The sequence below is a fragment of the Cololabis saira genome, chromosome 10, assembly GCF_033807715.1.
Source record: "Cololabis saira isolate AMF1-May2022 chromosome 10, fColSai1.1, whole genome shotgun sequence".
Taxonomy (NCBI): Eukaryota; Metazoa; Chordata; class Actinopteri; order Beloniformes; family Belonidae; genus Cololabis; species Cololabis saira.
In genome coordinates, this window is record NC_084596.1 from 27,821,400 (window position 1) to 27,834,347 (window position 12,948).

At 39.3% G+C, this 12,948-nt stretch overlaps 1 protein-coding gene across 1 annotated transcript in view; it reads left to right on the top strand.

Moving 5' to 3' along the window:
* Positions 1-12,948, top strand: part of phlpp1 (PH domain and leucine rich repeat protein phosphatase 1) — a 51,028-nt gene that overhangs the window by 1,967 nt on the left and 36,113 nt on the right. The gene's annotated exons all lie outside the window — the stretch shown is intronic.

Genomic DNA, 12,948 nt, shown 5'->3' on the forward strand with positions numbered 1-12,948 from the left:
TGAATTGAAGCTATTTGTGATGAATGTCTGGTCATTAACTGTGTTCAGGCCTTTTTGTACACAATGTACAGTACTTTAGAGTCCAGATCCGTAATGTTGTGATTTTAACAATTTTTTAGACGTGCACCAGAAAAAGGCATGCACATTTATCCAGGTCTATAACATAATATTTTTTAATGGAGCAAATCAAACAATTATTTCCCTTTTTGGTTTTAAATAATATTATTTTCACAGGAATATCAAGTTCATCCTTCCTGTGAACTAGAGGGTTGACATTCAAGATTTACTAACCAAAGTACAAATGCATCTTAGCGGGATAGAATAGAATACACTTTATTAGTCCCACAGAGGAGAAATTTACTTGTGCAGCAGCAAACATATGCACTCTCAACAACAATGATGATGGTATAAAGTTGGTTAGGTGTCCAAATCTAACTTGGCTTAGGGGCTTGCTTTAAATTTTTATTGCCATTTTAGTTTTTTCCCATAGTCAACTGTCTTTGTTGGCCTCTAGTGCCACAGATTTTTCTCCCATGGACATGCATGACACTGCCACAAAGCCATCAGCATAACCTATGGTGCTCAGACATGGGGGCCCTTTCCGGCTTTTGCCCCATTGTCATCCAAATGAAAAGGCTGAATGCCTTTGAGGTTGGATGGAGAATAGGGGTGGGAGCAGTATGGCTGGGAAGACCATAAACCCTCTCTGTGGACTCAGTGAGTTCTGGTCATTGAGATGCTGCACAGTGCTTTTCCCATTGGCATCCAGCACAGCTACTGTCACACTAACCGCCTGCAAAGCTAGGTTAAAGTGTTCCTCCAAAGCTCAGGAAGCCCTTTTCTTCACCATACCACTGCTTCCACACCACTGCTACTGTTGATGTTGTGAGAAGTTAAAGTGGGATGGGGTTGGTTACAAAGCTCAGAGAGGATATCCGAGGAGCAACTGTTGAGGCAGAAGTGTGGAAAAGAGAAACTGCTTCCTGTTGCCTGGGGTGTTGAACCAGAGGTTATTCACCTGGAAACAGAAAATGGCCTCATTCACAGTCACATGCATTTCATGACTTATTGCGTTGTTAAAGACTGTAGTGCTTGAGCAGAATGATGTAATTCAAATGGCATCATATGGCAGGCTGTATGAAAATTATGACTTGACCTCGTGTGGATGAATGAGCATTTAGAGGGAAAAGGGAACCTTAAATCCGTCTGTACAGTCAGCTGAGATGCAGCAGCAGCAACTGCTAAAGGGGAGAGCAAAGAAACCCTGATGCCCCTCTGTCGGCAACACCTTTGCATCCCAAATGAGACGACTTAACTGTGATCACCTGAGCTCTTCAGCATCTCCTTCACGACCAAGAGCACCACTCAACAGCCAGGCTGCAGTCTCCACAAGAGGCCCAATTCTCCTGAAATCCTATGTACAAGAACAATGAAGAGTGCTTTAAAACACACAGACGTGCATTGTAAAGAGAAAGTAGTGCTAATGCCCTTGTGACATGACTGGCCCGCTCCTCTGTCATTTCCGTATGCGATGGAAACATGTGAGGAATGTACGCTGGCTCCTCTAGAATGTTAGGCATGTCTGCCCAGAAGGAAGTGAAGGAAAGGGTTTGCGGGGGCGGGGGTGGCGGTGTAACACAGAGGATAGTTTGCTGACACATGTTGAGCTGATCGTGAATGTTTTACTTTTTATTTTTTCCCTTCCTTTTTTTTTTCCCAGATAGGACGGATAGGAACAGCCTCAGCTGACTTGCTGGCTGACTCAAAGCCACAGCTGCCACAACTGTAGACCTCAGTTACTTTAAAGGCCTTTTTGTTCTCACACATGTGCAAGCAGAGTGGCCTTTGGATATTGGACTTCCTTTTTATCAAACCAAGACTCATTGCTTATCAGTAATATAAAAGTCCTATGTGGTTTTAATTGTAACCTAGATATGATAGTAAGGAAGATGGCGCACTGTATTGTATTTTGGATGTGAGTGACAGGTGAGGTACTCTGCATAATTAGGCTGTCAGATCGAGGAGTTGGTGTGTCGTGTCAGATCCTTTGGACAAAGCAGGGACCAGTTTGACTTTGAAGGGGTCAGGTCAGGCTTTGAGTGCACCGACTCTGCAGTGGCCAGTTGAAAAAACACACTTTGCCCCACTAGACACACAAACACACACATGCACATGTACAGAAGGCCGGCTAGATCAAAAGGCCCCTGTCCTCTTTGGCAGGCTGATGAGTGATCCTTTCAGAGCTGCCCACACAGGAGTCTCTTGTAATACCAGGCCAGCTTTATTAGACTTTGGGTATGAAGGAAGAGGGCAAAAAACATACAGACTTATTTAATCAATACATGCACATTCTATTGAAGACAGTCTCAAAATGCCACAGCTCTAAATAAGTCCTCTTCCTCAGGGGAATAAGGGCTTTAAGAAGTTTTTCTAACAATGTTACATTGAGTCATGGTCACAGTTTAATTGCCCATCTAGGTAAAACTGCAAGCTGCAGGTCAATGGTGCTTTCTAACGGGGTTTGTGCTTAAACGGCTACATCCATTTACTTAGTGGGATTGTGTTTGTGTTTATAAACGTACAAAGACAAGATGTGGCATCAGGAACTCTTAACAAATAGTGGCAAATGGTTTCCCTTCAGGAAAAGAAGCCCGACTTCTTTAAGATACCATTGAAGCACACTAAATTATTTAGGCTCATGAGCTAGTTCAGCTTTGCAAATGCACTCATCTATGCTCTTCGGCATGCCCATTACTTCTTGTGACTTTTCTGCTGACCTTATTAAAGTTGACATTAGGGCTGCATGATATTAGAAAAACAAATAATATCATAGTTGAACATTACTGTGATGGTATGACCTGCAATTTATAAACTAATACTTCAATGTGTGATGCTAATATATTTCTGCTTTGTAGTTAAAATTGTCCCTTGGCAGTTGTTTAAGCAAAACAAACATTATTTCTGCTCCATCACCATGGATAAATAGATAAAGTGCTCACTCAGAATGGGGGATTGTATCAAAGAAAAGTTTTGATGCTATCTGTTGGTGTCCTTAGCAGATTAATAATTACTGTTGTGTTTTTATAGACCAGTGGTCCTCACTCCTGGTCCTCGAGAGCCGCTGTCCTGCATGTTTTTGATGTTGCCCTGCTCCAGTAAACCCTGATACAGATGACTGTGTCACCAACAGAACTGTGCAGACCTGGAGGAGAGATTGGTGATGACCACTAATTAGAATCAGGTGTGTTGATGCAGGGAAACATCTAATACATGCAGGACAGCGGCTCTCGAGGACCAGGAGTGAGGACCACTGTTATAGACCTTTGACCTTTTGATATAAATGAAGGTGAAACGAATAGAATAAAGTGAGTTTCCATCTGATTGGTCAAATCTATTATTGACATTCAGAGTATGAATGCATGCCATATTTGTTTTGTTTTTTTCCTTAGTGGTATTGCATGTGTGGCCATTGCCATAATGATGCATTTTTGATATATTGTGCAGGCCCTGGCTGACATGTCGATCCGTGGCTGCTCGCTCACCAAATCTCCCAGTTCATTTCACTTATGTTCATTTAAACAAAAAAATATGCTGCTAACCTTAAATTTTAAACACATCTAACATGAATTTTGTGGGATCTTGTGAAAATCTTCAGGTTTCCACTTTACATACAACAAATGTCTAGCAAGCTGCAGCTGATTATTTATTTATTTAGCTTTTCTGTAGTTGGTTTAAATTTGTACTCACTATCAGAAATCCTAGGGAGACTTTGTTATGAAAGATTTATTGCTTTCAAATTAATAGGAACGCATCATTTTACCAATACGAACCTCACATTGTAAAATTACTCTAGTTATCAACACATATACTGATGTTGCGAGTAGTTTGTCACTCCTTCAGCAAACTAAGTATAGTGATTGACCATGCAAAGTAAACTTTGGAGAATGCTTTGGAGCACAACGAATGGACTCTAAAGTAATGGGAAATATATATGTTGGTTGAGTCTACAACTACTCTATTCCAGAGGGATGGAACCAGGATTTTTCTTTTTTTTTTAATGATGTTTTATCAACGTTAAAGAGGGCAACTGACTACCTAAACATATTGAATGACCAGTTTTTTTTCCTTCTCTGATAGCATGGGAACATTCAGAGATGACAATGCCAGTATTCATGGACACAAATAGTGAAAGAGTGGTTCAGCAAGCATGAAGTGATTTTAACACATGGAATCCCCACCATAGAGTCCAGACCGCAACCTGACTGAGATATCTTTGGGGTGTGTTGGAGAAGGCTTTGCAGCACACTGGTCTGACTCCTGTCATCAATACAATACCTTCTTTTTTTTTAAAGAAAAAAAAGTGGCAGGTTCCTCTTTTGGGCAATTGCTATGGTCAGCTTTCAGATCTGCTGTTGTGACAGGTTAATATTATGTGACATCTCATTCTCCCATTTTTTCCTTTCCAGAGCATCTTACATGAGAGTAGTCAAGGTTTGATGAGGTGTTGTGTAGTGACCCATGTGTAAAGAGCGGTTTCTATCAGACGTGTTGAGGTGTAAAAACTGTGTGTGCTTCAACAGTAAGGTTAACAAACATTTGCACATAATCGGCTGAAAATGACCGTATTAATTACTCTCAGGTTCATGCAGGTTTATATCTTGAACCTCTGAAACAGAGTGGGGGCTGATGGCCATTTCAGCATGCTGAACCCTATTTTCAAGTAATTCAAGGGCACTTGGCAGGACACAATAGAAATAACAGATAATCATAATCTGGTTTTACAACAACAAAAATCTCTTTCTACCTCCTACCAAATAATTATAGGTTTGCAAATTTGTAGTAAATACTGCCAGTATAATTTAGTCTTGAAAATGATCTGTTATTTCAAAATAAGATTATATAGTACGTTTTTTTATTACACTTTTTTTTTTAAGTGTTTTCAAAGCAAATGGTAATTTCATGGTTATTGGCTCAGTGTTATTGAGGCACTTATTTAGAATTTAGAAAAATACGCAATAACCCTCTCTGGTTTATTGCATTGGGCTCAAGCCATCTCCACAGCTAACATTGCCCTGATCTTCTGATTTAACTCCAAAGCATCTTGAAATGATACAGGTGTTGCATGTTTAGAAATTGAAACAACATGTACTGTGCCTTTTCAAGTCTTTTGAAGCTAAGAGGTCTTCCTTTTCTGTAGAGCTGCCTGCTTCTCTCTATCACGTTTTTGAGAGTTACAGCTGACATGCATGAACAGATTGAAAACAAAATTGAATACATCTCAGTACAGACTTGAGTTATACATGATTGGTGGACACCTATTGATATAATTGTCAATAATTTACGCAGCTGCAAGGTGCTAACATTTTCAAAAGAAAGAGATGTATATATATTTATAAACATGTGTATAATTACGAGAAGCTTTGTGAAATCTCAGTTCAGGACTATATCTTCCAGTCTTACCTCAGGGATTGTCAACGGAGGCAGCGGCCAGTGACGCGATGACTTAAAGGACTCTGCAGGGTTTAAAGGCTTAATGAAGCTCCCAGCTTTCTTCAGCAGACTCTGCGGCAGCTATTAAGCGGAGAACCACTCACTCTGTCTTGTCTTTGCCACATTCCTCCCTTCGTGCATTCAGCGCGCCAGATCGCTCCCACTCTCACACTTGCACTTCTATGAAAACATTTTTAAAGGCAGGAGAACAGGCTGTGCACATTTCTGTCATTGTTTTGTTGTTTTCATGAGCAATCACTGATTATCCTGAAAACAGTTCCCGTTCATGGTTCATGGTTTGAGTGAATTTTACTGGTAGCATTATTAAATATAATATCACTTTCACTCATACACCTTTTCAGCTTTGAGAAATGTAATATTCTTGTGAGTTTAAAGACTCGTGGAAGATTATTTTGTGTGAGGCACAGGCTGGATCATCCATACTCGCATCCATGTCAGCTAATGGTCTTTCTAAGTGGCCCATTCCAGATTCATTATGTAATTGTGTAACCAGATTACACACATTCTAGTGCTAAAATCTAATTCACATGTGTCACCATGCTCTGCTGATGTTGGTTTTGTGTCTTCTTTAGTGTATGGAAAAGAAGGATGAAATTCATATATTTACAATCTTCACATGAGCCACACCATCAGAGTTTGTGTTAAATAAATTGTGGCGATGGCACCCTCAGCATTTGGTGGGATGAGTGTATCTGATTTCGCAGTTATTGAGAAGATGGTGGTGTTTGGTTGTAAGAACTAAAACCGAGGAAGTATTTGCTCTCTAATATAGACTGATTTCTTTTTTCCATTTCCTTTCACACCAAATCTTCCTTCCTCTCTCAATTTCTTTCATGATCGATCCTCCACCCTCCGCTCTCACCCTTTTCTTCCATCTCCTCCTCCCTCACACCATCTGACAGGTTCCATTTATCTTCCTACATTTCTACCTTTCCACCAGGTTTTTGCTTTTCATTTCAAGAATCATTGGTCACGCATATACTGTTTATACCTTTTTAAAAAAAAAATCATATATATATATATTAGGGCTGGGCGATATATCGAGATTTTAATATATATCTTTATATTTTCAAACACGATATGGTACGAGACAATATCGTTTATATCGATTTAAAAATTGTATTATTTTTTTTTTTTACTTTTTTTTTTTTTTACTTTTTTTTTAATGATTTTGATATAGCTTATTTTGTGACAAATTGACTTGAATGTTTTATTTGAGATTTGCACAAATGTTTTGTTATTTGCACAACTGTCAACCTCAGTGGAAAAGTCTGCCTGTTACTGTCTACATTGTATTAATTGCACAGTGTATTTTAATTGAATTGTTATGCAGGAAAGGGATATTTGTTTTATTTTATTCAAGAAGCATTTTTATTCTATATATGCAGGCAGTTTATTTTTATTTCATTTGTTTTATACATTTTGATATTGTGCAGACCTCTGTTAACAAAGGTACCTGTGTGACATTTGGCACGTGGCTTTGTATTAAAACTGACTGTTTTTTTAAGGGTTTGCCTCAGAAAAAAATGAAGCTAACAGAGATGCTATGCTATAATGCTACGGGGGAAACCCCAATTAAGGCACAGAAAAAATATCGAGATATATATCGAGTATCGCCATTTAGCTAGAAAATATCGAGATATGACTTTTGGTCCATATCGCCCAGCCCTAATATATATACACACATACCTGAAAGTGTGCATGTTTACTCCCTCCATTGTGAGCTGATGTGCCTGCTGTGGTTATATCGATGTATTTCAGTTGCACCCCCCGTGGTAAATAGTAAGAAATAAACCTGGGAGTATGCAACTGAAATTCTCACTGTTGTAGCAAGCAGCTGTATCTAGAATGAGCAGCTCCAGGCTGATATGTTACTACTGGCTGCCAGCGAGCATAGCTCACATGGGGAATAGGGAGTGGGATTTGGAAGGGGAGGTGGCTTCTCCTGCTTGTGGGAGACCACCGACCTCTTGACTATCTGTCAAATGGTCTTGGCCAAATGCTCCCCAGAAACCTAGCAGGATTGGAGTCGATAGCATTAACCAGCACAAAGACAGTGAAAAGTTTCCCTGTTCAGCGGGGTCACGGAGCAGGTCGACTTTCCCCGAGCTGAGCACCAGCCCCAGCCCTAGCCCTGACCACATGCATGAGGGAGGATTAGAGGCAGGCCAGCGGGGGCTCACTATCCACAGCTTTGATCAGCAGCAGCACAGCCTAATACCAGACAACATCTGCAACCCTCAGCATTAAAGGGGCCCAAAAATTCCGATTAGGGAACACGAGGCCTACTTGCCTGTTAGTCTACAGGACACAACTGTGTCAATTCCTGAAAGGGAGATTTTTTAAATACAACCACTCCAGGGGTGCTTACACTGATTTGTTTTTATAAAGCCAGAGTCTCAAAAGAGGGAATTTGTTTTCTTTCTTTTTTTTTCTTTTTTTTTTGCTTCTTATCATTTCAATTTGAAAAAAAAATAAATAAATTTACTGATTAACTGCAAAGAGATTGGATCAGTTTGGTCGTGGCGCGGATTTGTATTTGTATTTTGTCATCAGAGCCAGCAGTCATCTTTTTGTCTGTCGGAAGCAAAATGCCAAAGAGATTATGTGTTTTTCAAACGGTATTGTCCCTGGAACTCAGTAATAGGAGACTGTCCCTAAAACCTCGTTTGCATCATCTGGATACAGCTAGATAACATTTGTTTTGCTGGATGGTTGGATTGTTTCTCTAATAGAAAGGGTCATGGTTGCTTATATTAAATAATTTTAAGTTCATCTTTCTCACAAAAAGCTGAAGTCTAATAGTGATACTTCCTCAATGGCAAGAGAGCAAAAAATAAAGGCTTGGAAAGGAACCAGCATGGGAAAGCTACACCCATGTAGGCTGCAGAATCCCACCGCACCGCATGCATGCTTAGAGCTTAAACAAACAGCCGCAGCTCGTCATTCTTACATTTTGTTTCCTGATCCACAGCGTTAGTATTTTGATTGACTCACCAGTTTTGTAGTTACTTGTGTCTAAAACGAGACCAAGACGAGGGAAGAATGTGTCTAGACTTTAGAAGGGATGGAGCTGAGCCAAGTTCGATGGGAAAATGGGAGACCATAATATATCTTAAATTCTGGCAAAATCTGTGGTATATATTAAAAACACACAAATGTCATATAATCACTATTCTAACTGAATTAAACTTTCAAAGGAGTTAATAGATATGGTTGAGTATTACAAGGGTCAGTGCATGAAGTGTAATTCATCTGTAGTTGTTCACATTGCAACTTAAATCACCTAAAAGTTCCTAATTTCATTGTCTGTCTTATGCTGCTAACACAGTGAATTATAAACACACAATGACGGCCCAGCAAGGCCTTGATGCAGACAGGTTTCAGATCGAACTAAAAACACTTTAAAAATGAAATACATTTTTTACCTTAAGCCAAATTTCCTCCAGCTCAGTGTGATTCAGTACAGTTTGGAAAAGTAGGCCCTGATTGTGTGTTAGCTGGATGGTTGCTATGTAACTGTGTGATATCACATGTTGAAGAATGAAGAAAAAAATCAAGGAAGAAGTACACCACTTGGTTAAGAAGGGGTAAAAGTGGATGACATCCAGCACATTGTAGTCATTTTTTGGCAAGAAGAAGCTGAGCTTTGTGGGAGATAAGACTTCCCAAGTATACAATTGTGTTCACCTCAATTTAAACCAGAAGAGATGATCCTCTCACCACAGTAAGGACTACAATGTTTCTAGCTCCCCCTTATACTTATTGTCGTGGCTTCGGTACCCCGACAGAAAGGTGCCAAAAACCAGTATGGTATGGAATGCTTATTTTGGTACACGTGACAACTTTTGATGATAGAAGTAATTGCTAGTCATCTGATCTGTACTCTTAACACTCAGTGGAAACTGGGCTTTAGATTCCTTTTTGTCGTGTTTCCCAACTTGACTGCTTCCTGAACGAGGCACGGGAATATTATTTGTTGTCATTCTCTCTCCTTTCTTTGTGGCCATCTTTTTAAGCTGCATAAGTGGGTTTCCTTCTTTTGGTGGTTCCACTTTCTTTTATTTCTGTGGCCCAGTGCTATTTTCCCATTTATTTGACAACATGACTAATAGGGCTCGAAATAATTGTCATTCATTATTTCTATATTATTTGGTCAATTTAAGTTTAACTTGGCACATTATTTAAAAGCTTTCTTGAGTAATTTTTTTTAGCTTTTTTTATATTGTTAAATTAAACTGGTTGTTATTTTTAATTGACTGGTGTTGTGAAAGATACACAATCTAGGCGTAGGCGGTCTTTTTGGCTAAAAGCATGGTGCTAGTATGAAACATAAAAAAAAAAAAAAAACTCTTTGCGGAAGTTGCAGCTAAATACATCGATGTGCATTTTTTTTCTTCTGGTATTTACACCACTGTCTATAGTATTTGATCACTTATTACTGATAATGTTGTGAGTGTATGCAGGTGTGTCCCAAATTACTAGTGCTAAATTTGTGGTATAATTTTCAATAACTGCAATCTAGTGCATAACTATAAACTCTTACATGGCTGGAAAAACTAAATTATAATTGCTTAATTTTTCCTGATAACCTAGCTACTGCAGCCTAAATTCAAAGCTTATTTTTCACAGATTGTTCTTATTGCTACCAAGGAAAATTAACTTTTGCTGTTTGAGCTTAGACATATCAAAAAACCACCCCCTTTCACTGAGTTAATTGCAAATGGGCTGTTGTTTCAGATGAGCATATTATTCCCCAAAATTTGAGCTGATTTTATTCATACTTAACACTTGAATCAAAAACACACATTTATAAGCTTAATAACAATAAGATGGACTGTTCTATTGTATTAAATTACACAGGTGTGTCCAGTATGTTGGAAAATCACTGTTTACATCACCTGTATGTCTGAGATCTGTCAAGCAGAAAGCTCATTTTGAACAGAGTTGTTGTTGGTTTCAACCATTAAGAGTGCAGTTTGCATGTCTCTGACTGTTGGTTGTGCAGTTTGATAATTACCCAGGCTCTGGAAAAAGTACAACTGTCACCTGCTGTATGAGAACATTACCTCTCACTATTTCTTACCCAATGATTCTGCTTTGGATCTTATTCACATGTGCATGCGCTTACTGAAGTGGCAAGTCTTATTTGGTCTCCAGTTCCTGCTAGGTTTGTAGCATTTGTTTCATAAATGCTGTCGTTTTATTTGTTGCTTTTATTCCCCACGCCATTTCTTCCACTACTCACTTTTTTTACCTCGGGTCTGCTTTTCAGTCCCTCTGGTAAAAGTCTTTTAGTTTTTTTTTCTCACCAGGGCTCACACTCGTTGCCCGTTCAGCCTTGCACCCACTCCCCCGTCCTCACTCTCCCTCAGTGCCACTGTGTTCACATGGCCCCTGCATGTGACACAAAGCTGAGCCAAAACACCCCGGATGCCCGTTTCAGCCCTCCGCTGTTCCAGACCTTGTTAAATTTTAAACAAAACAAAGGGAAAAGGAAGGAGGGAGACTGGGAAGAAAGAGAAAAGTGAGCACGTGGGGCCAGGGGAATGTGCAGCAAAATCACAATCTCATTCATCAGCTCGTTCTGTCCCTGGGCATCATCAGGAGAGCACAGTCCTTTAATTCTTCTGCTATTTCTCCCTCTTTGGTTTTCTGGTGTGAAAGTCCTTATATCACCCCTCTCTTTTTTTTTATGTTTGCCCTTAACTGAACGGATTGTTGCCTTAAATACAGATCTGAGGTCTGATTATTTAATGGCCTGTCCTTTGGTGGGATTAAAGAACAACTAGCTCTGTAGCCTCTGTCCTCATGGACAACGTTCCTCTCAATTAGCTCAGATGCATTGTTAATGCAGGAATAAAAGCATACCAGTCACTATTATTCTTCCTTATCCACTCACATTACATCAAAATTAATATTACTGTATCCTTACAAAGATATGCCACAGTATAGCAGTCTTAGAGTAAACGGTATTCAACTTGGATGTGTGCAGCAGCCCACAGGGGGGCAAGGCACAATTTAGTTAAGCTACAAGCATCACTTAGAGTTTCTGTTAATGAATTGTATTTGAGGTCAAGTACATACAAAAACAAATTATGTGCTTATCTTTGTGCTTGTGATCTGCCCTTAGGGAAAATTAGATACAGTAAGCGGTTTGACTGTCTTGCCCGATGAATTAGATGCTAATCAATCAGGGATACAATTTCTGTCATTGTCACCACACACTGCACATGAAAAGACAGCTTCCTGGCAGCATGCATAATGCATTATGTTTGTAAGACCAGATTTGTTGGCAGGCTGCAAGTAGCAGCATGCAATGTCACAGTATTGTTGTTTTGTGTTATGTTTTGTTAATAGAAAGGTTTTTCCTACATGGAAAACAGGAAAAATGCATGGCAGCTGCAGCCTTTCCGAGAATAAAATGGTAGTTTTTTCCATACAAAATGGTACTTCCAAATAAGTATAAACGCTCTGTATTCCATGTCTGAAACTGCAATTTCAGCTGTCTGACACCATGGTGAGGTTGCAGCAAAATCTCCCACCAAAGACGAATGCACGGGTTCATACCAGATGCATGTGTCTGACTTTGTGGCTCTTGACTTTGAAACCCTTTGAAACAGATAAATGAGGCCTAATCCAGTTTACAAACGCACACACGGCTTCTAGATGTTGTCATGAATTAACGTTAACATCCCATCAGTGTTCTTTTTACAGGCATGCTTAAAATTACACACAACTTTCAAAAAGCAAGTTTGTGAGGAAGAGAATTGCGATGACAGGTGTAATAGTGCGGAGAGCAGACATGATAATCTATGGCAGAATTTTGAAACGTGTTACTTCAATGCGTTAAAACTGTTAAAAAAAGTTTAGGCTACATGAGTTTAGCATTTGAATAATCTTTCCAGATATCACAATAAACACAGAACAAGTCACGTTGACCGTCTGGCTGAAGATAGTCAGCTGACTCAAACACAACGAAGAAGACACAATTTGTAGCGTGTACCAAGACAGTCGAACACTGATTACATGTAAGATGCCAGAAAAACAAATCAGAGAAGGTAGGCTATAGTACTTTTAATTTTACCTGTTTTAAAATGAAATATAGAAGGCTAAAATGCTTGGAATCTGGCTGTGAGCTTTTTATCTGAATGTTTGTGACAAATGTTTGTTTTTGTTGAATACAAATAGCTGTATCAAGTACTTTCTCTTTTTCAATACACTTTGGCATACTTTTCCACTATGGTTAGGTATCCACCCAATTAGTGGTATAAAAGATGCAGCTATTTATTTATGAATTGCTTTTTGGTGTATTTCTGATATCAAAAACGTCACTTATATGTCCTCATTTGTGGGTAAAAAGTTCTAGCCTCAAGCAGACTGCAGTTGTCAGTCTCCCCGAAATTAAATTCGTCCTACCACGCACACACGCTCCAC